This window comes from Anolis carolinensis, chromosome X (assembly GCF_035594765.1).
Source record: "Anolis carolinensis isolate JA03-04 chromosome X, rAnoCar3.1.pri, whole genome shotgun sequence".
Lineage (NCBI taxonomy): Eukaryota > Metazoa > Chordata > Lepidosauria > Squamata > Dactyloidae > Anolis > Anolis carolinensis.
In genome coordinates, this window is record NC_085847.1 from 8523235 (window position 1) to 8550130 (window position 26896).

At 43.3% G+C, this 26896-nt stretch overlaps 1 protein-coding gene across 1 annotated transcript in view; it reads left to right on the forward strand.

The window, feature by feature from the left end:
* The first annotated feature begins 3306 nt into the window (after positions 1 to 3306).
* The window catches only part of nos1 (nitric oxide synthase 1), a 116675-nt gene continuing 93085 nt past the window's right edge, over positions 3307 to 26896 (forward strand). The window contains exons 1-2 of the mRNA XM_008113724.3: positions 3307 to 3458; positions 7181 to 7323. The gene's annotated coding sequence lies outside the window, so the exon portion shown is untranslated. The remainder of the gene's footprint in view (positions 3459 to 7180; positions 7324 to 26896) is intronic.

Below are 26896 nucleotides of genomic sequence, written 5' to 3' on the forward strand. Positions count from 1 at the left end.
GGAAGGCAGCACATTATGGCCTCTGCCATCAGCTGAAGGATAAGGCCTCCTGATACACTGTGTCTCCTTGCTTCCCAGAAAAGGCACATCATGGAATATGAGAGAGCAACCAAACCCCAGCTGTGGGTCAAAGGAGTAGGAATGCCGAGAAGAATTTGGGGGTGAAGAAATTGTACCTGCAGGTACATAAGGAAGCTTTATAGAATCATAGAACCATACAATAATCAAGTTGGAAGTGACCACATGGTCCATCTAATCCAAGCCCTTCTGCCATGCAGGAAAAGCACAATCAAAGCACCCCTGACAGATGATCATCCAGCCTTTGCTTAAAAGCCTCCAAGGAAAGAGCTTTCACCACCCTCTGAAACAGAGAGTTGCACTGCTGAACATCTCCTCTTACCATCAGGAAGATTTTCCTAATGTTCAGGTGGAATCTCCTTCCCTGTCATTTAAATCCATGGCTCCATTGAGCCCTAGTCTCCAGGGCAGCAGAAAACAAGTCTGCTCTCTCTTCTTTAGGACAGCCTTTCAAATATTGAGACATGACTCTCATGGCTCCTCTCAACCCTCTCTTCTGCAGGCTAAACAGACCCAGCTCTTGAAGCCGCTCCTCAGAAGGATGATGGTCTCCAGATCTTTGATCCTTTTAATCGCCTTCCTCAGGACACCTTCCAACTTAGAGTCAGTGTCCCTCTTAATGGATCAGTCCCCGCTGCCATTTGAAGTGGCACAGTCCATTCCTTCCTATCCCGTTCTTCTCCCTGCACAAGCCACTGTTTTCCCCACTGAGGGAATCACTAGTGTATGGCACTCACAACCAGAAAATCTCATGGAAATAGCCAGAAATTTATATTAGATTTTAAACTAGGGTTAGCTTGACAGAGAGAGACAGATTGTACTGATGATGGCTGCAAACACGGTGGCTTGTATGTACCCTCTTGATTTTGGAGGCCACATGCCCCTGAATACCAGTTGCGAGGCTTTCCAAATGCGTCTGGTTGACCATCCCAGGGAACACGATGCTAAACAGGCCTTTGGGTTGTTCTATACTAGGAGCAAACAAGAAAAGCATGCCTCTAAAATGCTTTAATTGTTTAAGCAAAAGACATATCAATATCATTGTTATTCAAACCAGCTGGATCCAAGCATCAGGGAGCTGGCACAGCAGAAAAAGGTGGCCTGTTATCTGGAGATTTATCCCATGGAATCGATGGTCACTCTCCACTGCAGGCACATATACCGTTGGGAAATGTCAATATCTCCAGGGCATGAATAGTCGTCATTGAATATCCCCTGCTTCTCCACATCACTGAAACGGCATCCCCTGGAAGGGATGGGGTGACTCTGCCTCTGCAGTCATGCAGCAGCAGGAGACTTTTGTCCCCCAACTGCGGCTTTATGCCTTTGCTATAATCTCCAGAACAAAAGCGTTGCCATCCAGTGGGATGATATTATTCTAGCGTGGGCCTACCTCAGGCACAAGATCAATGGAATGGCAAGTTGCAGGCGCTGCTTGTGGGATTAGAAGTGCACGGCGGATTCCGTGCTCTCCCTCCCACTCCGCGGACCGTGACCGTCCCCTGTGCCCCGCTGTGTGGCATGTCGCAAGCGGGGCAGTTTGGAGGGGGCGTCTGGACACACCCCCTGCCTCTGGAACAAAAGGAATTGGCTTCAGTGGTCAAGCTCACCCAAAGCAACCGCCACAACATGCCATTTTGTTCTGTCTTTAGGGCAAAAATAAAGATGTGCTAGGTGTGAGTACTGTTAGAAATGCTTCACATAAAGAACAACTACATCTGTTGACTCTCTGCCTGCCTCACAGAGGGTTGTACAGGCCAAAGCACTCATTTCTAAGTTCATATACAGAACACAACGAATCGTCAATCTGTCTGCTCTGAAGCAAGTCCCAATGGACTTGCCCCTAAGATCTGAAACTTCCAGAAATGTGCATGGATGGTAGGCACCCTGCAACAAGCACCTTTGAGGCTTTTTTCCAGACCGAGTGTCCTTTTAAGACTGGTCCAGGGGTCCCATTTGGGGGCAGATCACCTGTGGCCTATTTAGCAGCATGAGGAAGAGGTTGTCTCTCCAGCGTCTGCAGCCCTGGAAGAGAAACACGCTCCAAAGCGACTTCTGAGCCCCAGGAGGGACATTGTGTCCCGAGTCTAAGCTTACATCACACGCTGGAAATGACCTGCCTGTCTCTCCATTTTTGGTGGCTCTGCCTGGCACCGGCTTGGAAGGGAACAGGCTGCTTGCACCATGAAAGCAAAGAAGGGAGCAGCCGCATCCAGGAACAGTCTACCTCTGGCTACAAATCCAGGGGCAAGGAAGAAGAGGAAGCCCGGCTCAGTGATGTCTCCCTGTGGGACCTGGGCTGGCAGCAGTTAGAAAAGGGATGCCAGGGAGGCTAGAGCTGGCGCTGATCCTGCAAGGGACTATGGAATATCAAGAGCCCCAGATGCCCTTGGTGGGGGAAGATGGGTAAGTGGCATGTGGGTTGGGGGGGGGGGGGGCGTCTCTCCATTGTTGGTGGGCTCTGCCTGGCACTGACTCCAAAGTCCAAAAATTCCAATATCCCAAATGGTCCAAATGGGGAATAACACCTCCTCTTTCTGGATAGTTCAGCATGCACAAACTTTGCTTCATGTCTAAAAACTTGCCCAGTTTCCAACAGACCTCACAGCCTCTGAAGGTGCCTGCCATAGATGTGGGCAAAACGTCAGGAGGGAATGCTTCTGGAATGTGGCCAGACAGCGCGGAAAACTCCCAGCAGCCCAGTGAGATGTGTTGCCCAAGGCTTTCGGGGCCCGGAGCGCGCGTGGGCGGGCGGGGGCTTTGGAGGGACGGAGCAGACACACCTGAGCGGCCCAAGGTGGAGCGCGAGGCGGAAGGCGCTCCTCCCCGACGCCGGGCGGCCAGTTGCTGGGCAGAGGCGGCGCCGTCGGGGGCCGGGCCTGGGCGCCAGAGGCGGAGCGGGCGAGCGGACGGAGGCAGCAGGCGAGTGGCGCGCGAGAAGCGGGGAGCCGGTGGGAGAGGGAGCGAAGGGCGCCTCCGGGAGCAGAGGCCCAGGGCCCGTCGAGCCAGGCAGTCCACACCACTCACAGTGAAGACAGCCGAAAGGGAGAGAAACCTCCCCCTCGGAAGGAAGCGAAACCCGCTCCTGGAGGAGTTGTTTTCAGGGGGGAGCTGCCCCCACGGAAGCTTCCTCGCCAATCCTTGTTTCCACAATAAGCCAGTTCTCACAGGAACAGAAAGTGAGGGGGGAAACCCCACAGATACCTCCCAACCTCTGTCATAGATGTGGGTGAAACGTCAGGAGAGAATACTTCTGGAACACGGCCAGACAGCCCGGAACAACACACAACCCCGCAGGAGTGTTCACCCTGCCCGATTTTGGGAAATGGCATTGATAACCTTTTGGGGAAACCCCTTTACATACATAAACAAGCAAACACGTGAGTTCTATCCCGCCCCTCCCCACTCAGTGTGTTTTAATAGTGGTGTGAAAGCGGCCTCTGTTTCCTGGTGTGTTCAGTCAGGGATGGGTTGCATCTGCTTTGAATTACTCCAGATTGCATGGAATGCATTGAGTGCTGGGAATTCATGTTTTCATTGGCAATGGCCTAATACAGGTGTGTATAATTACGGTGCAGTTTGCATGTCTGGAAGTGCTTTTTACACTTTGTCTTGAGACACTGACCATGATGCAGACTTCAGGACGATCCCCTTCCCCCCTGCCTGCTGTATGTGACATTGCTTGAGGAATGCTGGAAGTCTGAAAAATTACCTAGTGTTTTTTTTTTATTACTTTTGAGTCTTCCCAAATGGAAGTGTGTACCAGATTATAACAGGAAAGTGCATCATTTATTCTGAAATGCCTAGTAACTGAGATCAGGATGATGAAAGAGTTTCCCCACTTTTCCAATGTGTGTTTTGTTGTCTAAATGAGGCAGAGCCTCTGGATTAAATGGTCTCTTAGTGAAACCATCCGTCTTGAAGGTGCCTTAGCCCTCACTGCCATGTCACTCCCCGCCAGTGATTGGTGTCTGTTTGTATGTGTGTGAAATGAACCCATTCATACCAAATGGTGATGGTGGGGACATGGGGCCACTCTTGTGCAGGTTGATCAGCATCTGGACAGGATGATGAATGCGGAACAACCCCACATTGGCTGCTTTGGTTGGAAATGAGACAAAATTAACTGGCAGCATTCTGAGACAATGCATCAAGCAGATTGGAAAGTATTTCTTCACTAAAGTGCCAAAGCAAAAAACTTTTGGGAAAAAAATCATACATATCCCATCTGTACACATGATTTGTCCAGTTTATTTGACAACACTGCGTTCTGAGCTAGAACTGGCTTCAATTCCTAGTCTCCTGAAGATTTCAGGAGATCCCTTCTCCATCCGCATGGATCCGGAATGTCTGCTTGGGACACGCAGCGCCAGTGCCAAGCAGCGTACAACTGGCACAACTGTCATCCACCAACCTGAGGATCCCCTTAACAATAAGAACTTGTGCCCAAATGTTCTTGTTTTCCCCTTTCCTCCTGATTGCCTTTTGTTTTGTCATTGTATCTTTTTCAGTCTGGAAGCAGGAAGTCCGGCACTGTCTTGTATGTTTTCCGGGTTGTATGGCCATGTTCCAGAAGTATTCTCTCCTGACGTTTCGCCCACATCTATGGCAGGCATCCTCAGAGGTGTGAGGCCTGAGGATGCCTGCCATAGATGTGGGCAAAACATCAGGAGAGAATACTTCTGGAACATGGCCATACAGCTTGGAAAACATACAACAACCCTGTGATCCCAGCCATGAAAGCCTTCGACAACATGTAGTCACTGCCTTTTGCTAGTCAAAGTAATCTCTCAACCTGCGTGGGGGGGGGGGTTTGTTAAGGAGATAATGACTAAAAGGACTAAGTACATTCAGTGTGGTGCAAGGTTAGGTGGGGTGTTGTTACTTGAAAGGAAAATTCACATTGGTGGTCCTATGCCTGCCTGTGTTTCCATTCCTGGCTGGAGCGGATATTTGGTCCAAGCCCTTGGCGCGGGGAGAGTGGGTTGCTGCCAAACAGTTGCAGTGAAGCGTAAGAGGATACAAATTCCAGGAGAGAAGCAGGATGAGAAGGGATTGTTGAGCATAGTTTTGACAGATATGTTGGTCATTTTAAAATATTAACCAAAAGTTAATATTTCCAGGTAAAAATCACATTTTAGTCTCTCAGAGTTATGTTGTATTGCAGAATTCACCTAGAACTGGACCTAGAAGATATCATTGTCACTTGCAAAACTATAAACTATGTCCATAGGTTTTCATACATGTGTTTTATTTATTTATTTATTTATTTCCAGCAAAAATAACTTTTTAAAATGCTTATGCCCATCTGAATCCTCATTTTCTGGCTTGGAATGTCAGGCAAAGCAATTTGGGGGGGGGGGGGTACTCTGTTATTATGTGATCTTTTCATAGAGTATTTATGTATAAGATTACATTTTATAAAGCCAAGTTGTAACCATGTAACAGTGACTCCTTGGAATAGTGAGATCAATGGGTCCCTTGTTAGAAGAACAGGTTACAATTATTCAGATGAAAAGAAAAACATGTTAGAAGTAAGTGTGAGACAAAGAATAGACCTTGTCAAATTTGGGAGTGATTTCTGATCTCAATTGAACTTAAGAGTTTGAATAGTTCTTGTCTTTTTCTGCTGGAAAGAGTAAGTTTTACACTTACTGTAATGTTATTGAATGCCTTTTAAAAACAGAAAGGGAGTGATGCTGTGTGATACTATCGTCCACCTACAAACTTACTTCTCCTTGCATATGGGATTTCTACCTGAAATCTAGCCATTGGATGTCAACCACTGAAGAGGAATTAAGAAAGCTGCCTTACAGCAGATCAGACTGTTTGTCAAAGCCGTTTGTTAAAATGGATGCAGTGTTTCCGAGCTGAGATTGCACATGGCTTTTAGGAAAGAGAAGCTTTTATAAACATTGCAGATTCCCTTCTTTCCCTGAGATTCTTTTACAGTTTTACCATTGGGCCAGAAAGTCATACTGAGGCCTCAACAGGCTCCTACCCCCTCCTCCCATAGATTGAATTGCTTCCCAGTAAATTCACTTGTGATTCCTCATCTCTGTTCTCTTCCATTCCCTCCTCAAATCCCATCCTTTGCCTTGGGTGTAACCCCTAAGGACACCCCTGGGCTGCCCCCCTTGTGTTCAGGTGCTTTCACCAGACTCCTAGGCAGTGGATATTCCACAATTTCATAGCTCTAACCATCTGGAAGTTCTTCCTAGTCTCTTTCCCTGCAGTTTGAATCCATTGCCTCATGGAGTCCTAGCTTCTGGAGCAGCAGAAAACCAAGCTTGCCTCCTCCTCAATGGGACACCCTTTCAAAGATTGAAACATGGCTCTCATGCCCCTTCTCTTGGCCGCCTTCTCTCCAAGCTAAACAGACCCAGCTCCCTAAGCTGCTCCTCAGAGGACTTGGCCTTGAGACCTTTACGCATTCATTTCAAGGAGAAGTGGGAAAATTTATCTTCCAGATGTTGTCGGCTTGCAGCTCTCACCAGCCCTAAACAGTGCCATTAAGAGATGATGAAATTTACAGTATGAAGAAAGTGGCAATCAAACAATATCTGGAGGGCCACATATTCCTCAGCCCTGATATAAGTCACATTTATTCAACTCTTCAGCTGAAAAATGCTCTCAGAGCCGTTTACTACGATTAACAATAAGAAAGACAGTTCCTGCCCTCAGGCTGACTATCTCAAAATCAAGGCACAGAGTAAAAAGGGATTGTGGGAGAAACAAACTCCTTCTGAGTTACAGAGGGCATGTCTGGCAGGAAGGGAAGCAACAAGCTTTGGCTCCTGGCAAGGACCAGGCTGGCCTTCCCCTTTCTGGGCTGCCTGTCCTGAGAGGCCGAGGCTGCCGTCTGCTCCTGACCCTTGGTCCCATGGCCAGTGGGAGAAAGCAGACATAAGATATCCCTTGGGTATACTATCCCAGAGGAACCTGGAGCCCGGTTGTGCTTTTTGGAAGCTCTGAGACACAGCATTCCAGTGCATCAAGAGATACACACTGGGCCCTGTAGTCAGTAGCTGGCACAAGGCAGTAAAATGCCAACGAGATGGTGGTTACTGTGAAATGAAGTTGTTCCTTTTTGAATTTCTAGGGAATAGGCTATAGAAGAGTTTGCCTATGAAGAAAGAAGACTATTATTGAACACTTCCGCTTTGCCTCTCTTGATGAGTACCCAAGGCCTTCTTGCTTTTTCACGGATGACGTTCTGATCTCTCCTCTGCCCTGCCAAAACAGGTAAGTTGGCATGTCACTAGTCCTTTTGGCTATGTGTTGTGTGCAGTGTATAACTATGAAAAATATACCAGAGCCTCCAAGGTCAGTTTAGAATTATAGAGTCCCAAATCTCTCAGATACCAATGCCATGGGACTGCAGGGGTATATATGGGGTGGGGTGAATATTGATGCCCCTGGAAATCATGTCTACCTTTGTCGTCTCTTCTGGTTTTGGAGTCTAGCCAGGAAATACCATAATTGATTGAAAACTGTTATGTCAGGAGGGAAACGTTGGAGTCTGGAAGAAGAGCTAAGCCTGTTCTGATACCCATTGTAGACCTTCTGCTTTGTTTCTGGGCAACTGGCACAATCTTACTCCTTAAATGTGGCTTAAATATGTCTCGATCTTATCAGCCTTCGTTTTGACATATTTTCCTGTTCTCCCGTGCTTTTTTAGAAATGAATTGTCGTCCCTTATGATTTGGTTTTTGGCCATGTTCATAGCATATTTCATGGCAGGAGTGGGCTGAAGGTAAATCTGGACATATTGGTAATTCTGTGAGTTACAGTAGACCAATAAAGGTTTTTGAACAGAGCTTTGAAACACTCCCATAGTGGATTTTGTCTCCTACTGGCCATACTGATGGGGGTCTTTTTGGAAGTTGTAATCCATGGAAAGAACTTTTCTGAGCTCAACTGAATGTCAGAATAATTTGAACAACAAAGAATCCTTATTTTCTTTCTAAAGGAGATTGCTAAAATCACGAACATTATACTTGAACATCATCAAGGTCGGAATGTAATTTGAATTAAATCTGATTCTAAAAGCAGAGCCCCTACTTCTTGGTATTTTTTTCTCTCAATTTTGCTTCATTTTCAGCAACTAGCTTAGGGAGTACTACAGGAAAAAAAAACAGACAATGACAAAAATAACAGGCACCAGTTTTTGCATTCATAACCATATCTTGTTCTACTTGGACACACGTACTGGTTATTTTCTCTTGGATTTCATGGATAAGGCAAGAGAGGGGAAAATGAGCTACACTGATTTGATTTGAAGCGACTTCCCAATAAGCCAAAATTGGCATGAAGAGAAAAATAACCAGCGTCTAATCTGCAGAAGAGAGTCGCTTATTTAAAAATTAAAATGAAGCCTCTGGCATTCCCCAGGAAGTCTGAATGAGCTTGTAGCTTGTTATGGGCAATGGGGACAGCCACTGTGGTTGGTTGAAGGCATATTAACACTTTTCCCTATAAGTGCACCTTACTCTTCAAACGGGGAAATCGGAATGCAAATTATAAGTGTTTGAGAAACCTGTACTAAGTGCAGTGCTATGATTGGCTGAAAATCCCCCTTTGAGTGTAATCAATGGACCCAGTTTGGTTGCAGGGTAACTGATCTCAACTAAATTAATCAATTACTTGTGTAATTAATTTTAGCTAGTGAGGAGTTTCTCAAGATTTTGACATTACTTGACTGATACTTCTTTTTGCCTTTTTCCATCGAAGTGGAACCTATTTATCTACTCACATTTGCATGTTTTCAAACTGCTAGGTTGGCAGGAGCTAGGGCTAACAGTGGGAGCTCACCCCATACTGCAGATTTGAACTGCCAAACTTCAAGTCAACAGTTCAGCAGCACAAGGGTTTAACCCATTGCGCCACCACGGCACCCATGCCATTTCAGTGTTTAGCTGCTTCAAAGGCCTTGGTTAGGAAACTAGATGAGATTGTAAACCAATATGTATGAAAATCCTCTGGAAACCTCTGTGGAAAAAATGCCCCATGTGTCGAAGTCCTTATAGTTTGAAAAGACTACTCTCTTGCATTCCAACCATTTGTGTTTCTGAAAGCAACAGGATGCATAGAGGCAGTTTTGTGTATTAATAAGTCAAGGAGGGGGAACCATAAGTGACCCCCACAATCCCAGTATGCAAGCCAGTCCCTTGAATCTCTTTCTCAGTTTGGGATTATCCTTTGGTGGGTATACAGGGTAAACATTTGGCCCTCTGCCCTTCCAAAGGTGCTTGGCTGTGCTTCAGAGGACTGGGTTGTTGTATGTCTTTCGGGCTGTGTGGCCATGTTCCAGAAGTATTCTCTCCTGACGTTTCGCCCACATCTATGGCAGGCATCGGAGGACTGTTTTTAAAAAGCAGGATGGTTCTTTTAAGGAAAGCATTGCTGCCTTTGACACATGCAGTCCACCAAGAGAAGGCGTCAGGAAAGTGTTGTCAAAGGTGTGAAATTGCTGCAGGTTGAATTTCTCTCTTGCGCCAAGCTTCGTATGCTTGATTTGTGAAACAGTTTCTGCCTGGAGGCCACATAATTAGGCTCGGCTCTGCTGGTTAAAGGGAGGTGGCTCCTGCACCTTTTTAGGCATCTTTCCACCTAACCCCACAAGGTGACGTACGGGGCTGGTCAAAATAAGCCTAACGGAGGCAAATAGCACTGTATTGATATGACAACACCTAGACTAAATGCCAAGATGTTTAGGTCATTTGCATTTCTCAGGGAGGAAAGTGTCCCAGTTCTCTCAAGGAGTGTCCGACGGTCAATTAGTGTGCCAGCTGCCTACAGAGAAATGTGAATTCTTTGGGACGCTTTGACTTTGGAGGAGCAGATGACCAGCCAAAAACAACAGCAATACTAACAAAAAACGGTATTGGTTGCTCTTCTTCTACCTTCTGTCAGTTCTGTGGGAGAGAGGAAAATCGATAGATACCACTTTGAGATTCACAGAAGGAGATCTTATCTCTTGATGGATCCCCAGAGTTAATTTTTTAAAGCCCACATGAAGCTCCTCGACCCAGAGATAAAGGACAAGAGAAGCCCTCTGTGAGTTTCAGAAAGGTGAGAAGACAGAGCATATATGCACTAGTTTGCTATACACTCTAAATTAGAACGAATAATTGGGATTTCCTGCATTATTGATTTCAGGGCAGTTCCCTGATGGCTTTGGTTGTTGTTCTTTGTTCATTTAGCTCCAGTAGCAGGAAAGAAAGGTATGTCACCCTGAAGGCTGATGGGAATTCCTATGCCATATTATGCTAATTTTTATCATGTTCTTTCCCCAAAAATATCTTAATGGCATGCACAGTGCTTCCCTTGCATTTAATAGAGCTGGAAAAGGTAACTTTTTGAGACTCAGATTTCCAAGCCAACGTAGCCAATTACCAGGATTTGGGAAGTGATATTTCCACTTTCTGGGAACCACAAAACAACTCTGTGGCTGGCCAGGCCAAGCTAGACGGAAAAAGAATGAGTAGCCAAAGATCATTTATGGACACTCTGGAAATTGTCAATACTGGGAATAATAATAATAATAATAATAATAATAATAATAATAATAATAATAATAATTTATATTCTGCCTTCTCTCCCCAAAGGCAGAGTTCAGGACCTTGTACCCTGTGGTTTGATATACGGTGTGTATTTCATGTTGATATGTTTTGACTGTGTTGTTGTTGTCGTCAAGAAAATGAGTTGTGGGGTGACAAAGCTGACAGAACTAGTTGATCACTTTTTGAAGCAAGTGAAGTAATACACACCACTATCTACAGAATTGTCTCTCCACTCCCTCTTCTCAATGTGCATTTGAAGTAATACACATTATCCATTTAAAGAGGCACCTCTTAAGAACTTTTGAAGTCAGTTAAGTAATACACATTACCATTTAAAGAGGACTCCCCAGTAAGACCATTTGAAATAAGTGAAGTGATATACATTACAATCTAAATCTTACCCCTCTAGGACCATTAAGTCCAGAGTCTAAAATTCCCTAAGTGCATCATTGTCGAATCCTTCTGTGTTCTTGAGTGAGATGCCCAGCAGAGTTTGCAGAAGATGCTCTTGCTCCAGCATATATTGGGGTCAGGAGGCAGACAAAGGGATTCGGCTTGGAGGTGGGGCTGCCCAAATGGCTCACTAGGGGATGTTCTGCCTTTTGCTGGTACTTCTTTTCCTTCAGATGGGTTCTGATGGCATTTTAAAAAGTGGGTATTATTTAGCATAACTTTCCTTCAGTGCTCTCTTCTCCCAGGAAATTTATGTTGCCCTCAAATTTTATGTTGCTCAGACAAGTGGGAAAAACAGCATTTTTTTGGCTGGGGCTGAGGTCCTTTAGGAACTTAGCCGTGGTTTCTGCTACTTTTGTTCTCCTTTCAACAAAGGGGGGCAACAAGGGGTGTTTGCCTTTTGAAGTCTGCCTTTTGGCCTGGAGACAGAATCCTTTCTTTGCCCATATCCAGTACTTGGGGTAGTTTAGTGGTCTAGCTGTCCGACATTTCTCAGGCTGTTGGTGGATTTGACAAAGCTTCCTTTGGGGAACTGGCAAGAGGCTGCAGTCTGTGAGGACTATGGCAGTTCACCTGCAATTACCTCTCAGCACCCTGTCATGCTTCCAGTACGGAAATGGGTGTTCAGCACAATACTTCGTGAGTATCTCATTAGTTTTCAGGGTGTTCTTTAATTAAAAAGGTGTTTGATTTTAAAGCTAAAAGAAACTGGCAATGGTCAGAACAGCAAGAAAAAACCTTAAAGAGTTACAGTGTTCTAAGTATAGAAAAGCCTTGCTTTCCATGTGCACTATTTCATTTTGATTTGAGCATATGCTGTCCAGATATAATTTCTCCCTCTGCAACCGCCGTCTCATTAAGGACATCCTTAAGTGCAAATTCTCTGTGGCTCCTTGGTGCTCACAGTGTGCTAAAGATGTTTATTCGCAGGCAACTGGAAAGTTACCAGAGATGCAAAGCAAGCATCTGAAAAATGAAACTTAACTAGTAGACTCATCCTGTCCCTAACAGCCTTGCTGGAAGATAGGCAAAGTCTGAAAAACTTACCTTTTCGGTCTGCAATTTCCAGAATTCCTTAGCCTAGGAGTTGTAGCCCACCCCCCTCTGAAGTTTCCCAAAACACATGAGAGGATTTATCAGTGGAAGGAGTTTTGGTTCACAGAAACACAATACATATCCCATCAAAGAGACTCCGGCACCTTCAGGCTTTGAAGCTTTGTCCATTTGTGTCTAATTATGAGAGGGGCCAATTTCTCGATAACACCATTGCTGTGTCCCTTATAGCTGAGTTAAGCAATAGCCAGCGGAGACCACCCCCACCAACTTCTACCACCACCAAGCAGAAAGAGAAGGAAAAGCACGTGTGTGTGAAAAGCATAATAGACCACACAGTGGACTACAGTTTGGAAGAAACAGAAAGCACTGCAGAGAGCTGAGTTTGGATTTCATAAGCCAAATATTGTTAGAAACAATATATTGTTACCTGGAAAAATCATCCTATTTATCTAGATAATGTGAGTGTTGCAACTACACAGAAAGGATTTGGAGAAGTTGAAGGGAAGGCAGGTAGCAGCTGATATAATTGTCTCTGCAGTCAGACTGCCTCTATGTCTCATCACTGCAAGCTCTGACACCATTACACCATTGCTCATAACGTTATCATTAAACTTGTTAACCCTCTACAAAGATCAAAGAAGCTGAGGAGTAAGGTGTGAATGTACCAGATCATAGAGTGTCCCTAAGGTTGCTGAGCAAGTGCTTTCTCTTATGCATTGCAGCCCCGTTGGACTCTGCCCTTGCAAACCTCCCTGCTCAGCTGCCCTTCGGAAGCCAGGAGGCCTGGGATTATCATGCTCAGAAGCACTGATAACAGAGAGGCAGACACCTGTATTTGTTCCCACCTCCCTCCGGAAACAAGGGTGGAAAAACCTGGACACTTAGGAAAATGTCTTTTGAATCCTGGCCCAGGATTCCTGCATTGCTGATTATTGTAATTTTAGCTTCAGCTTTGGACTCTAAGCAGACTTGGATCCCAGTTCCTCTAAGAAGTTTGTGGCAAGACAGGATGTAAGTGTGTTAAGGGAAGGCAAAGGGCCGGCGGGGTTCTTTTTGAGGCTCTTATTGTGTTGCCGTTTGCTGTGATGTATTCCATGCCATCTCAAGCTGCATTGTTGGAAAGTCCAAGGCTAGACAGTGATGGAGCAGTCCCCCATGGCAGCCTGTTGGCATTTGTGCTAACTTGGACAGAACATGCTGTGAAAAATGAATTGAGTTGACTGATAAAAAAAACAACAAGATGCATATACTGTAGTTTATTCTATACTACAAAAGGTGCTTTTTCAGATTTTTTGGGTGATGGTTGAAAATGCAGTGATGAAGTCTCAGGCTGTGCAGTGGCAGGAATAGTAAGAGGATAAGCTAGTTGAAGCAAAAGTGTACTTGTGCATGCTTTTCTTGGGCATTTTTAGAAATACATGTTTCTTCCTTCGTACCTCATTTTCAGTGAATGCAGAAAGGGAAATATAAGACCTCCCCAGACATGACTTGTTGTTTGACCACTTGATAAGGTGAAGTATAGTTGCACACTTCAAAAGGTCTTGCAATTGCAAGGAGTTACAATTCAGAATTGTGGGAGTTCCAAAGCTGTTTTGATGTTTTGTTTTGGATAATTCAGCAAGGGTGTCCCATTAATTTCAGTGTTGCTTCCTCCCGGATACGTCGGTGTGGGACTCCAGCTTAAAACTCTGCAATCTCTAAAAGCCAGTTGTCACCCAGCACAATTTAACATCACTGGAGCCTGAGCAGACAGAGTGCTGACAGCCACTTGGCACTGTTGTTGTATGAAGCAACCCAACAGATTGGTGTCTGCACTGTGCCAAAATGCCCAAGGCATTTTATCCTCTTGTCGATGGAACTGCTTTTGGCCGAGCAAGGTGCAGGCAGGACTGGCTTGCCCATCTGGTTCTCTTGGGTCTTGATCTGTGTCATTTATCCCACAGAAAGCCACCTGTTTCTCTTACTTTTGTCCTCTTGGGAATGCCTTTAAGGCTGTGCTCTAAGAGGCTACCTTCAGAGATAGCCCTGTTATTTGGTAGAATGTAATGTGGTGGTTGATGCCAACAGTTACATGCGGATGCCATGAAAAGGCAGCAACTTGTTTGGTTATTGAATATATTCTGGTATTCTCACTCCTGGAGATGCGAGTGCTGCCTTTGGGATTTTTAACTCATGTGCCAGCATAAGTTGATCAACATTTTAAAATTAGTCTACTCTTTTAAAAACAAACCAATTGGTGTTTTTTCTTTCTGATCTCTGTACTTTCTGCTTCTGTCCAGTTGAGCAACATTTTACAAGTCTGGGCTGACTGTGCTGTTGGTTTGGGTCTTGAAAGTTGGGGTGGGGATTGGGGAACCTCAGGGCCTGAGTATCTTGAGTTCAGGGAATCTGGCTGTCCTGGAATCCAAATATGCCACAATACCATAACTGTTTTTCATAACCTCATGTCTCTCTGTGTTTTTCTATTCTGAAAGAGTTGAAATATCTCTTCTAAAATTTATTTACAGGTTGTAAAACTTTAATAATAATAATAATAATAATAATAATAATAATAATAATAATACTTTATTTATAGACCACCCTATCTCCCCAAAGGGACTCAGGGTGGTTTCCAATACTGGCCAAATCACTGGTATATTGTACCTTTCTTTTGCCTTTGGGCCTTTCTATTTTTGGAATGTAGCTCCTGAGAGCTCCTCAGATGAATTCAATCCATGGACTGAAGAAGGTCTTGCTTTAAACCCTTAATCTTAATCCTTCCCACTTTTGATATTTCTATCCTTTGTGTTTTTTGTGCTTTTAGCTGAGGCTGCCGTATGTAGTGCTTCTGTCTAGAGTGTTTAGTGCTACTCTGATGGAAAGAGAGAGTGGGGAACCCGTGGTCCTCCAGCAGGAAAGACATGTGGCCGAGATAGACAGACCCTGGCCTCTTCCCCTCCTCGAGGAGCACTGTTGCTGTTGCTCTCCTTATTTCCAAGCAGTGGAACCATCTTTGTTGCCTGCCTTGACAGGACATGCTATGCAATGAAAGCAGATGGCATTGGCCAGACACCATCTCAAATCTCCCTGACTTCTAACACTTGATCAGGGAGCTGTAGTTTATTCTTAGCATCCCCCCTCCCCCCGCACGCGCACACCCCTTCTTTCCCTGGAAGGGCTGCAAAGGCACTTTCCTGCTTTGGCTCTGTGTCACATGTAAATGTTTCTCTTTCTAATCTTCCCCATTGGATGTGGCTCTCGCAGTGAATTTGCTTGTGACTGACATGCTGTCGGCAAACATTGTGTGGATCTGTCTGAAGAGGCTTGCGTCTGCCATGGAAGAACAGAGGGGCTCTCACTAGCTTTCAGAAAGTTCTCTCCTTGCATTGCAGAACTTAGCACATCATAAAATGTGCTATTCATGGCATATTTAATTGCCAGATATTACCGTCATTATCCTCTTTTAAACACACACCACACACACTTTCACTCCTGCAAGCTGTGGAATTTTGTAGGGATCTCCAAGATACGATCCTGTACATCCCAAAGAAAGGAGCTCTCACAGAGCAAGAGAAAAGGGGCCACTGTGCCATGCCGTGCAACACAATACACTACAAGCCTGACCGACAGATGCAATATAAGAGGGAATACCTTCCAACTGAGATCTTTCTTCTGTTGTATTGGACAGAAAGTTGTTCTGTCAAGCTCTTCTTGAACGCAGTGGAGCCCAAGGAAGGGATGGCTGATGAGTGTTTCAGTGTTCAGATTGCTGCCATTTTATGTATAGGAGGCAACAATTTGCGGTCGATGGAAATCCCGGGTGCAGAGTCTGTGTATGTGGAAGTTCCACGGTATTTGTTTTCACATTATCATCTCTTGATGTAAATTGTGAGATGCAGATGTTGTGATGTCCTAGTTTGTCCTCTTCACTGCCAATGTATAAATAACCACCTTAAAAGGGCATCCCAAACAGGAGCACGCAAACACTGCAACACTTTATTGCAGGTCCTGCTTGTCACGGCTAATATCTTTTGACAGCTCTATTTTAGTTTATTCCATGATTGTACTATGCACCAATGTGTCCTTAATGCCCTGTGACATCTTGGAAGCCAAAAGCCAAAAGAGCATGGACATGAGTAGGATGCTCACTGAGAAGTGAATGACTTTGAGGTGTTTCGTATCAGGTGTTCAAAATATGGAGGCTAAATATTTGAAATTTTTAAAATGTACTTGAATGAATCCACTTTTGCTGTTGCAGAATATGGATCTTCTTGACACTTCATATACTGTAGAGATTGGGAAATGTATTGTTTTAGACTACAACTTTTGGAAATCTCCAGCCAATATGACCAGCTGGGAGATTATCGGAGTTTCAGTCCAAAAGGAACTTTTCCAAGCGCTACTGTTCTGCATACTTCTAAGCTGTGCAGTTTCCAGAGGCAATGGTTGAAATTTCTTTGAAAATATCCTTCAGAGAATTAAATGTGTCTTCATAACCCACTGTTTTATTTTCTGTAGGGTGAAAACCTGTTGAGGGTTCTTAGTTCTCCCCCCCACTCCAGTTGCCACGGTGTTAGCCATCTCAACTTGGAGGACAGCATCTCATTGAAAAACACAGATCTTGAATTTTTCAAAATGCAGTATAGGCTTTATCAATCTGACCACCAAAGAGCAATTTGCTTGAGAACGTTTCCTTTCCCAAAACTTAGATGAGTTTTCTAGCCCCTTGTTTTCAAACAAGGGCAACCTCCCTCTGGACAAATCTTCCCAAGAGAAGCCTGTGACAGGGTCACCTAGGTTAGAAACAACTTAAAAGATATGCAACAATAGGGGTTTTTAACAAATTGCAAGCTGCCTTTACTCCCATTGTTGAGGAAAAGATGGGCTATAAATGAATAAAATAAATCAGTTCTAAACATGGAAAATTGGCTCGGTAGTGACTTGGGCTTGCTAAGAGCCAGCCAGGCATTGTTAGATTGTCCCAGCCATCCCAGCTGGCCGCTCGTCCTCCTTCGCCAGGAAAGGTTGTTGGAGGCTTCCTCTGGGGACTTTGCCTGACAAGCAGACAGCAGCCTTTCTTGCTCTTTTTGTGCTTGGCTGTGTCTCTTGTCTGGCACTCTTCCTTCTGACACCTCTTGGACCACAGCCTAAGGCCTGGCCTTGGCCGGAGAGAAAAGCTGCTGCTGCTGCTGCTGTGAAATCAAGAGAACAAGAAGGTGCCTGGCAAGGGTAGTCAGAGGAAGTTCTACTGCATGTCTCTAACTTGCCGTTTCCCCCAAAAAAACTGAAGCCCAACCCTCAGAGCTTTGGAACCATTACTCTGGAGGAAGATAGTTGTTGAAGAAATGCAGAAATAGAGTAAGTGTGACCCGTACATTCTCTGTCTAGCAGCGGTTTGAGACTGGGAACCATCTAGAACAGGGGTCCTCAAACTTTTAAAGCAGAGGGCCGGTCCACAATCCTTTAGACTGTTGAGGGGCCAAATTATCATTTGAAAAAAAAATACAAACAAATTCCTATGCACACTGCATATGTCTTATTTGTAGTGCAAAACAACAACAGCAATGAAAGAACAATACAATATTTAAAAATGAAAACAATTTTAACCAGCATAAACCTATCAGGATTTCAATGGAAAATGTGGGCCTGCTACTGGCCAATGAGATAGTCTAGTTAATTAGGATTGTTGTTGTTGTGTGCCTTCAAGTCATTTCAGACTTTGGGTGAGCCTAAGTCTAAAATTATTTATTTATTTATTTACTACATTTATATCTCACCCTTCTCACCCCAAAGGGGACTCAGAGCAGCTGTATGTACATACATTATATTATTAGCATAGCACAATATTAGTATTATATATTACTATATTGAACTATACCACTATACTGTAATATTATATGTAATATATAACATATAATTAATATTATTATATGGTATGATTGTTAGTATTATATTGTATAACATTATAATATTTTATCAATATTATATGTATATACTATATATTATATTATTAAAACTGATATAAAAATATTATATTATAAAACTGAAGGTGGGGGCCAAGTAAAGGACCTTGGAGGGCCGCATCCGGCCCCCGGACCTTAGTTTGGGGACCCCTGATCTAGAAAAACTTTCCTGGTAAGAACACAATCCCCATCATATAAGGTAGTGTAGACTCATATAATGCAGTTCAATAATATGAACATCTTATCTTCAACATGTTGTTGATCATTCTAAAAGTTCCAGAGGTCATTTCCCTCATTTTGTTTCTGGGGAAATGGGGAAAACGTGTTTTTTTTCCCCTGCTTTCCCCCCTCCCCAGGCCTTCACATCCTTGGCCATATGTACGTCTTTTGGGAGAAAGATCCAAAAAGATGGCCCCACTATACCAACATTGCCAGCAGTCTCTTGAATGGTGGAAAGCACTGCTGCCAGGTCTGATGTTTTATTTTGGTGCATTATATTTTTAATTCACCCAATAAGAATGTTCTCCAGACAATTAAAGGAATTATATAATACAATACAGAACAGTCCAGTAAAATGCATACAATACAATAACGAACCAGCAACCTAGGAAGATATTATAAAACAGACGTTACATCTAAGAGACAAGAATAATTTTCTCGGTTCTTTTTGTCATTCCACTGGCAAATCAAAACTTTTCTATTCCTGCAGGTTTTTATAAACCAGGCAGGTTCAAGAGGTGGAACTGTCTCAGTAGAGCTCCTGACATTTTGGAACTTTCCCAGTGGAGAGCCACCAGTCTTCTTCTTCTCCTTCTCAGTTATTACATACGATTATTATTTCACTCAAGTGCTGTTTTATTCAGCCGCTCAGCTCTCGGAGTCTCTCTCAATTGGCTATACTCTCTGGAGCTTCTGTTAGGTGAAGTCCAAGAGCATAAGGGGACTCATGTTTTGAAATCACTCAGAATAAGGGAAGGGCTGCAGGACACAATCATTGTCCTGTCCCACCCGCAATCATTCTGGACGCTTTCAAGACTGGTTTATCCACAAGAGTCGTGCCAGGATAGCTTTTAGACCTATGGTGCAACGTTATAGGTCCCTGAATTCCTTCAGGAAAGCAGATTTGACTCAGGTGATTTGCCAAGAAAACATTTGCTCCCCAGCCATCTAGTCTTTCATCGGTACCTCATTGTTCTGCTATTTTTAAACCAATTTATCCCTCTCAATACCTCTGTGATCCATCAATTATAATTCCAATCTGAAACCATAAATTAAAGGGAAGCAGGATTGGACACAATGGGATTAGGCCACTGAAACGATAAATCCAATTTCCCAGAGAAGAGAATCAAAACAGCAGGCATATTTCAAGTAGTGAGACGAGGCAGGCTCTTTTTAAAACATACGCACACAATCCTCCTCCAACAACAGAAACATTGCACTGAACTTGGCCAAACTCACAGAGAAAGTCAATGGTATAGTGTTGGACTGAGAATTGGGAGACCTGGTCAAATATCCACTCAGACATGAAATTCATTGGGTAACCTTGAGCTGGTTACTGAGCTGACCCTACCTCATAAGAGTTTAGGGGAAAAGAAATGGTAAATTGCCAGAGTAGTCAAGGTGGCACATTTTCTGGTGCTATATTCTTCTGTGGAATATTGTTCACACCACCCACCTAGCTATCTGTCTAGCTGTCTGTCATCTCTATGTTTATTTATAGTTGTCTGGGCTCTTGTATGACAGTTGATCATTGTTACATGGGTTAAGTGTGTATATGAAGATCTAGTTATATTTCTAAGGCGACAAGCATTGACAAATGCTAGCGTTCCGGGAAATAGACTGGCAAATGAGCGCACTGCTAAACTTTTTTCTTTTTCACAAAATATCTTGCTTCTCAATCAGTCACAAGTACAAAAGGTCATGACAAATGTGATGAATTCTTTCTGCCCACAGACTTGCATAAAGCCATTATTTGAAATAAAACGTTCATTCAACTGATTCAACTGAATCTGTTTTCATTCTCAGTTCGAAATGGGACTGAAAACAAGTACATAGTGTGAGTGAGTGAAGCCAAAGATATTAGAGTTATGTCTCAGCAAAAGAAACTTAAATTGTTGATATAAGATATATAAGGCATAGCTGTCTTTGGGTATGTGACCACAAATGTTGTTCTTCTAGGTGTAGTCATTGTTTGTTAAATATAAAAAGTAAATAATAATAATAATAATAATAATAATAATAATAATACTTCACCCGTATACACGGCCTTGAGTTGTTTGGAGAGGGAAAGTGGAATACCTGTGTAAACATTCTCTTCTCTCTTTTTTTGGTGGGAGAATTTGAATGACCATCACCCTTGACAAGTAGCATCCGCTTTGAACTGATGGGATTTGAAGTTCAAATCTTGGCTGGTTTCCTCATTTAGGAGATTATAGATCATCCTTCTATGAAGGATTGATGGAGAGAAAATTTGGAGAAGCAGCTGTGTCCACTTGCATCAAAACCTATGGAATTCTTTAAATGAGAAAAAATGGTTAGAAAGGGTGGTTTTATTTGATATTTCTGTGAGCAACAGAGGAGTCGTTTTTTAATGGAAGACAGGGATTGCTTTCACACCTGCCTCCCCAAGGTATTCCTTTTCAGTGGAATTAAAACAGATTCCACACAATATTTAAATGCATCGTAATACTATTCAGCAGACCACACTGCCATGCCGAACTTGCTATTATCTTTATTGCAAGTCAATCCTTTTCAGCAAATGTGTCTAATTTTTTAAAAAACTTGTTTCTTTCAGATTCAGTCCATTGTATTCCTTCCTGTGGTTCACAGCTGGCAAATAGCCTGTGAATTGACCCTTGAATAGCTTCTCTGAAATTGCCCCAGTGTTGGTTTATGATGCAGTAGGATAGGAGACGTTTTAAACAGAGCTTGTTTTCTTCCCTGTGAATTGCACAGAATGTGAGGCGCATGGCATCCCCTTTGAATTAATCCATACCCCCAAACTGTGCAGAGGTTCTGCAGAAAGGTGACTGGAAGGGTGTTTGGCAAACAAGTTAATGTGTCCCTTGATGATTAAAAGTTTTGGAAGCTGCTGCTGTCATTGATAAATCAATAGGGCACATTTACATCAGCTGGACAGAGATTGAAGGATATACATTTGTTTTTGTTTTGGAAAGCAACTGGGATCTCCTGTATCAGTATAAGTACTGAGAAATATTTAAAGACAATATTCCCTTCCATTAGTGGGGAAATGTGGATTTTATATTTTGGAGGAAGGATGTGGAGTTGTAAGATCGTCTGTTATGTGATTTCAGTTCCTGCAAGAGCCGCGGGTTCAAAGCACGGTGTGCCAGTCCTCCAAAGGGCCAGATAAGACACAGACAGGCTGAAGGCAAAATCAGAGGGTTTTTTCTCAATGGCCAAGGTGCCAGCAGAATCTGTGCTCCAAAGACTGACATACCTGCAATTGCAAACATGGATGTACTTATACTGTAGCACATTGACAGTAATACAGAACAATAAGACTTTGCCACACAGGTCATCCATTGGTCCTGGTGGGATAACACGTCAACTTATGGGTCTTGAGAGGGTGCCTTTAGAGGTGTTTTGGTGATAAGTGGAACAGATGTATCTACTAGGGAACTAGATAGAATGTTTAGATTAAAAATAAGACTTGTCAGCTTTCAAACGTAGACAATATGCTTTCCTCAAGTTATGCGCCCTTCTGCTCTCTTCTGTTGGTAAGACATATGCTCGACTACTGAGTCACAGCTCCTCCCTGCACCCGGTGAAACTTCACTGTGATCATTTTACGAGAACATGGAGCATTTTTTGTTCTTTATTTTTTCAAAAATTTAAACTGCTGTTCATCTGCAAGAACCCTTGAGGCAATGTACATACAATTTTAAGAACAAGCTTGTTATAAAATATGAGGGTTTGAAGTAAGGTAATCGCTAGTACTACCTTTAATTTTTGCAGTGTGGAATAACCTGACAATTGATGCAATTGAGATAGTAAAAAATAAAGAATTCATATAGGTTTTTAAATATATACTTCTTGACTAATCCAAAAATGCAGATTCATTCCAGATTCTGCAGACTGGGGAAAGCCAACACACACACTAATAAGGAAAAGAATTCAAAAAGAAAAATGTTAGCCATTGTCCTTAACTAGAGATCTTTGTTATTAGTTTGCTGGCGGTGACAAGGGAGAATTTAGTGAAGCATGATCACCATAATTAAAGGCTTGGAAAAAGACCCTGTATGAAGAGATTTGAATAGGCTGAACTTTGTTTGTTTGCAGTTTCTGAAAGGGGTCAATACCACGATAAAACAGGTAGAAAACAAAGACGAATACAGAAGCAACAGATGGACCTGCAGTCACAATAGGAACAAGGGAATTTTCAAAAGAACTGAAAAAAATGGTAAGTAGAAAAAGCAATGATGGAGAGAAGTCACCCATATAAATTATGCCAGGAATTTATTTTGTGTGTGTATGCATACACATTGTACTTCTGCTGACACTTTAAGGGAAATGTGATCATTCCTTGTCAAAGCTCAAGATTCGGATGAAACTTCATAGCCATTGACATTTTACAGATGAAGATTTGAACACTCTGTGCTTGGAATACTCCAGTTCTCATGCCAAGGATCACTGAATCCTCTTCTTGAGATCAGGAGAGAAGTTGGGGGTTGTAAATGACATTCTCCTCTTCCTGTTCCCTTCCATTTTAACCCATACATCCCTCTCAGTAGCCTTCTAAAAACAGAAGCTATGGGAGAAATCACCAGGATTCAGAGAGTGAGAGCCCCTTATCTTCCTCTCTTGTTAATGTGAGCACTGTAGTATTCTTAGCCACACACTGGCATTGATCAAGGCATTGCTTGAGGTTATACTAGATGGTCTCCAACATCCTTTCTGACTGTAAGATCCTATGCTTTTGTATTCCATTTCACATATTGGTTTACTCTGCAATTTCCAGCAGTGTTCTAAAAAGCAGAGAGAGTGTTTGTTTTCTTGCTTCAAGATAAGAAACATGTGGCCTGACCACAGCTTATGTATGCCTTCAAGGATACCAACTCTAGGAAGATATGACTTGGGAGACTGTGTCTTGCCTTGTGTCTTGTTAGCTCTGACTTGACGCGAATGTATACTGAGGCAAAGAAGCATCCCTCCACTCTGAGCTTCCCTGGGGTCCTTGGAAGATGACAGCTCTGGATGTCTACGGATAAAATGTTAACAGTGTGCTCTTGGTGGCACTTCCAGGATCGAGTGGGTCCTGACTAAGATGCTCCATGTCTCTTCCTTACACTGTCCTGCTTATTCCAACTCCTCACATTCTCCTTTTTCTCAGAGCTTAAAATGTCATGTGTGATTTAAAAAAATGTATGGCAATGGTCACTCTTAGAAAACAGTATGCTTAGCTGCAGGTTGAGTTGGGAAGAGGATGTTGGGAAAGATGCCCTCACCGGAGTCCTATCAAGTTCATAGAGTGTGACTGGCTCAAGTTTCTCTTGTGGGCTCCGTCACTCATGCTTCAACCACCATACCACACTCATTTACAGACCATACATTTCCCCTTTATCCCTTGTTGCCTATTGCCTTAGTTGACCTCTGCTCTTGAGGATTCTGTATTTTTGTCTTTCGAGCCTGTTGTACCAAAAGCTGGGCGGCAGGGAGACAACTGCGCTGAAATCATAAAACTCAGGCGCTGCCTTAATAGCGTTAGGAGGTTGGTGATTATTGCAGAACTTCCAGTGGGACCCAGCAAATGAACTATAATTCTGTAATATAATTTCCCTTTCCCGGCCAGACTAAATGTTCTTGGCCACTGGGAATATATAGAGAAAAGAAAGCTGTCTCTGAAGAGATGTCAATCTCAATTGCATCAGAGATCAAAGGAGCTTCTGCAAGGCTCAGCCGACTGTGGTGCTCTCAGGACGAAATCTGGAGCCAGCACCCAAGGGCTCTGTCAGGGCCCCCGGGTGCAACTTGAGCCGAGTTCTGGAGAGCCCGCAGTTTTGATCCCTTTGTGTCTCAGGCATGTGTGAAACCAGGTTGAAAGTTCAGCATTCCTTTGAGAAGCCTCTGTTGGGCCACCAAAGCCTCTGTGATGTAGAAATAGCTGACCCATTATCAGGACATCCTGTCTGTCTGTCTAATTCAGGCTGCCAAAGCCACCAATGGTTTGCATATAGCTATGTCAAGGTCTTCATAAGTATGAAAATGTGCTTGGAATCGGAACTTGCCATGTTATTTTAAAATAGTTAGATAAATTAATAGCTAACAATTTACGCTAGAATCTGCAGAGAGAATGAGGCCTTGCTTGATCGTGTGCCTTTACCACTCTTTTACTTGGCATATTCTTGCTTCTCAATGAGTTGTGTTATGTTTATGGTCACTGCTTCCTGGCTGACAAATGCAGAATCAAGAACCTCTTTGCAAGGCCCTCCGGTGTTTTCAACATAAGGCAAAGACAGTGCTGAGTATTTTGCAGATTAGCAGCAAAAGTGTAGCCAAGGGCCAACAGAAACCAAATGTTTCACCAAAGGGAAGACAAAAGATGACATAGATTTGCTTATACTCTAATTTATCATTATAGATGCATATTTAGAAAATACATTAGTGTAATTTAAATAGAAATATAATACATCTCATCAGGTTTTGCTGATTACTTAAGCGATTTCAGAGCTTTTGCTGTCCCCTTTTAGTGTTCTTTGTCTTGTTTCACATTGGGGGGCGGGGGGAGACATGCTATAAATGGAGGAGGAGGAGGAGGAGGAGGAGGAAGCAGAAGAGTTAGTTGTATTACAGATGCCTGTGTCCAACGTCCTATCAAGTTAACTGTTTGCTTTTATGAGGTACTACAGACACAAAGCAGACCTAAGCCATGCTTGAAAAAGTGTCTTGAACTTTGACTTCCCTTGCACAAAGGAGTGCAGATGGTGGCTTTGAACAGTTACAGAATTTGAAACCTGAGCTCGGAGACTAGACTGTTGCATCATGGATACCGTTCCTCTTGGAAGTTTTGAAAACCTCTCAACATCTTCCCAGCACAATGTCTTTTCCTGACCTTTTGCTGAAAGGACAGTCTCTTTCTGGCAAATATATTTGGGCCTTTTATTCCTACAGCCACTCATCTCTCAGTCTGTTCTATTAGGTTAGGTTGATCATCTCTGAAAGGCTCGAAATGAAAGGAGGTTTCTGTTCCTGACCCAGGACTGCGGTCCAGTGTGTTCTGCAGTGCAAAATGAGTAACTTGCATGCAGGGACAGCTCAAGACGTGGCAAGGCAGGAGGCATTATACTTTAGTGGAAGAGTTCTGTGCTTTGTATGCTGAAGGTTTAGCCCCTAACATTTCCGCTTTATTTATTGTTTTCTAAAGTAGAGCTATATTGCCTTTTGTTTATACAGATCCAGACATGGTTTACAGCAAGACTATAAAACTAACAACCCAACAAAACAGAGCAATAGTGTCACAAAGATAATTTGAAATAGCTATTGGCTAGGGAAAGCTAAAGTTACGACAGAAGGGTATCAGTAGCTGCAAGAAAGAGACCAAGTATCCTGCAGAGGAGTCATTCCAGAGAACAATTGACACTGCAGACACAACCTCTCTGAACATTGCTGCCAAGTGAGATTTCAAAAACTGCAGGGCCTCCCCCGAGGACTTCAGGAGCTATGGGGGCCAATTAATATGGGAAGGTGTTCTCTAGGGCAATTTGGACCCAGGCTAACTATTGCTTTGACAAATGACAGGCAAATCTCAGTTCTAAAACCCAGAAGATCTCTTGGACGAAGAACCCGAGACTTGGGAGCTGAATCTGCTCTCTGGGCTCCCTCAAGACAACACTGTTTGGTGAATTTCCAACTTCTATATGGATTGTCTCCATTCTCTGATGATGGAAACGCCTCTCCTAAAGCTTAGTTACTGACAGTAAAATTTGCTAACTAAAACATGCTGATATTTTGGTTCCACACCCAGGGTCAGATTATCAGTGGTTCAGTTGACAAAGTTGCTCCAGAGGACCATGTGTTTTTGTCCCAGCTCATTACCTCCCTTTCTTCCCTTATAATTTTCTTTTTCTTTATTCATTTTATAGCCCTGGATGTTTGCTGTGCCTCTAAGGTGAATTTTACTCAAAGGTTATGCAGGAAAGTGTTTTGTCCTGCTCTCCAGACTGACTGTGCTTGACAGATGTTCAGGTCTTGGCTGGAGCCGGTTGAAGCACTCCCCGGCTGCTTTTAGAAACGAGTGATGGGCGTTGAGCTGTTTAGTGGAGCCCCAAGCCTCTAGGCTGTCATTTAGGGGCAGACAAATAGGGCTAGAGGGAACTGGTTTTTTAGAAATCCTTAAAAATAGTTTGCAACCACATATTGTTTACTGGTTAGAAATCCTACACGTTACTGTAACTTTCCAGAACTGAATGACCATGGGTCCTTCTGTTTGAAAGATCTGTCCAGTCCAGATTCAGTGTAAACAGGGTTTTTTTTAGCCTGTGTGAGTTTGGTTTTGAGGCATTTGTCAGAAGATAGATTTTGCCCTTAATGTATATTTATACTTATGTATCCTAATGGTAGTAGCTCTTCAGCAGTGATACAGTGATGGACTCTCCTTTGCTATACATCTCTAAGATGGTTGGAGGCTCAACTCTCAGGAATGCGGTAGTTGGAGACTTTTCCATTGAGTGCAGGGTAGGACTAAATGACCCAAAGAGCCATTCCAGCTCTAAGAGTCTATGATTCTAAATGACTGTCAGTCTGCTTCCTCAAAGACTCAAAGCTACCTCATTAAAGCCTCAA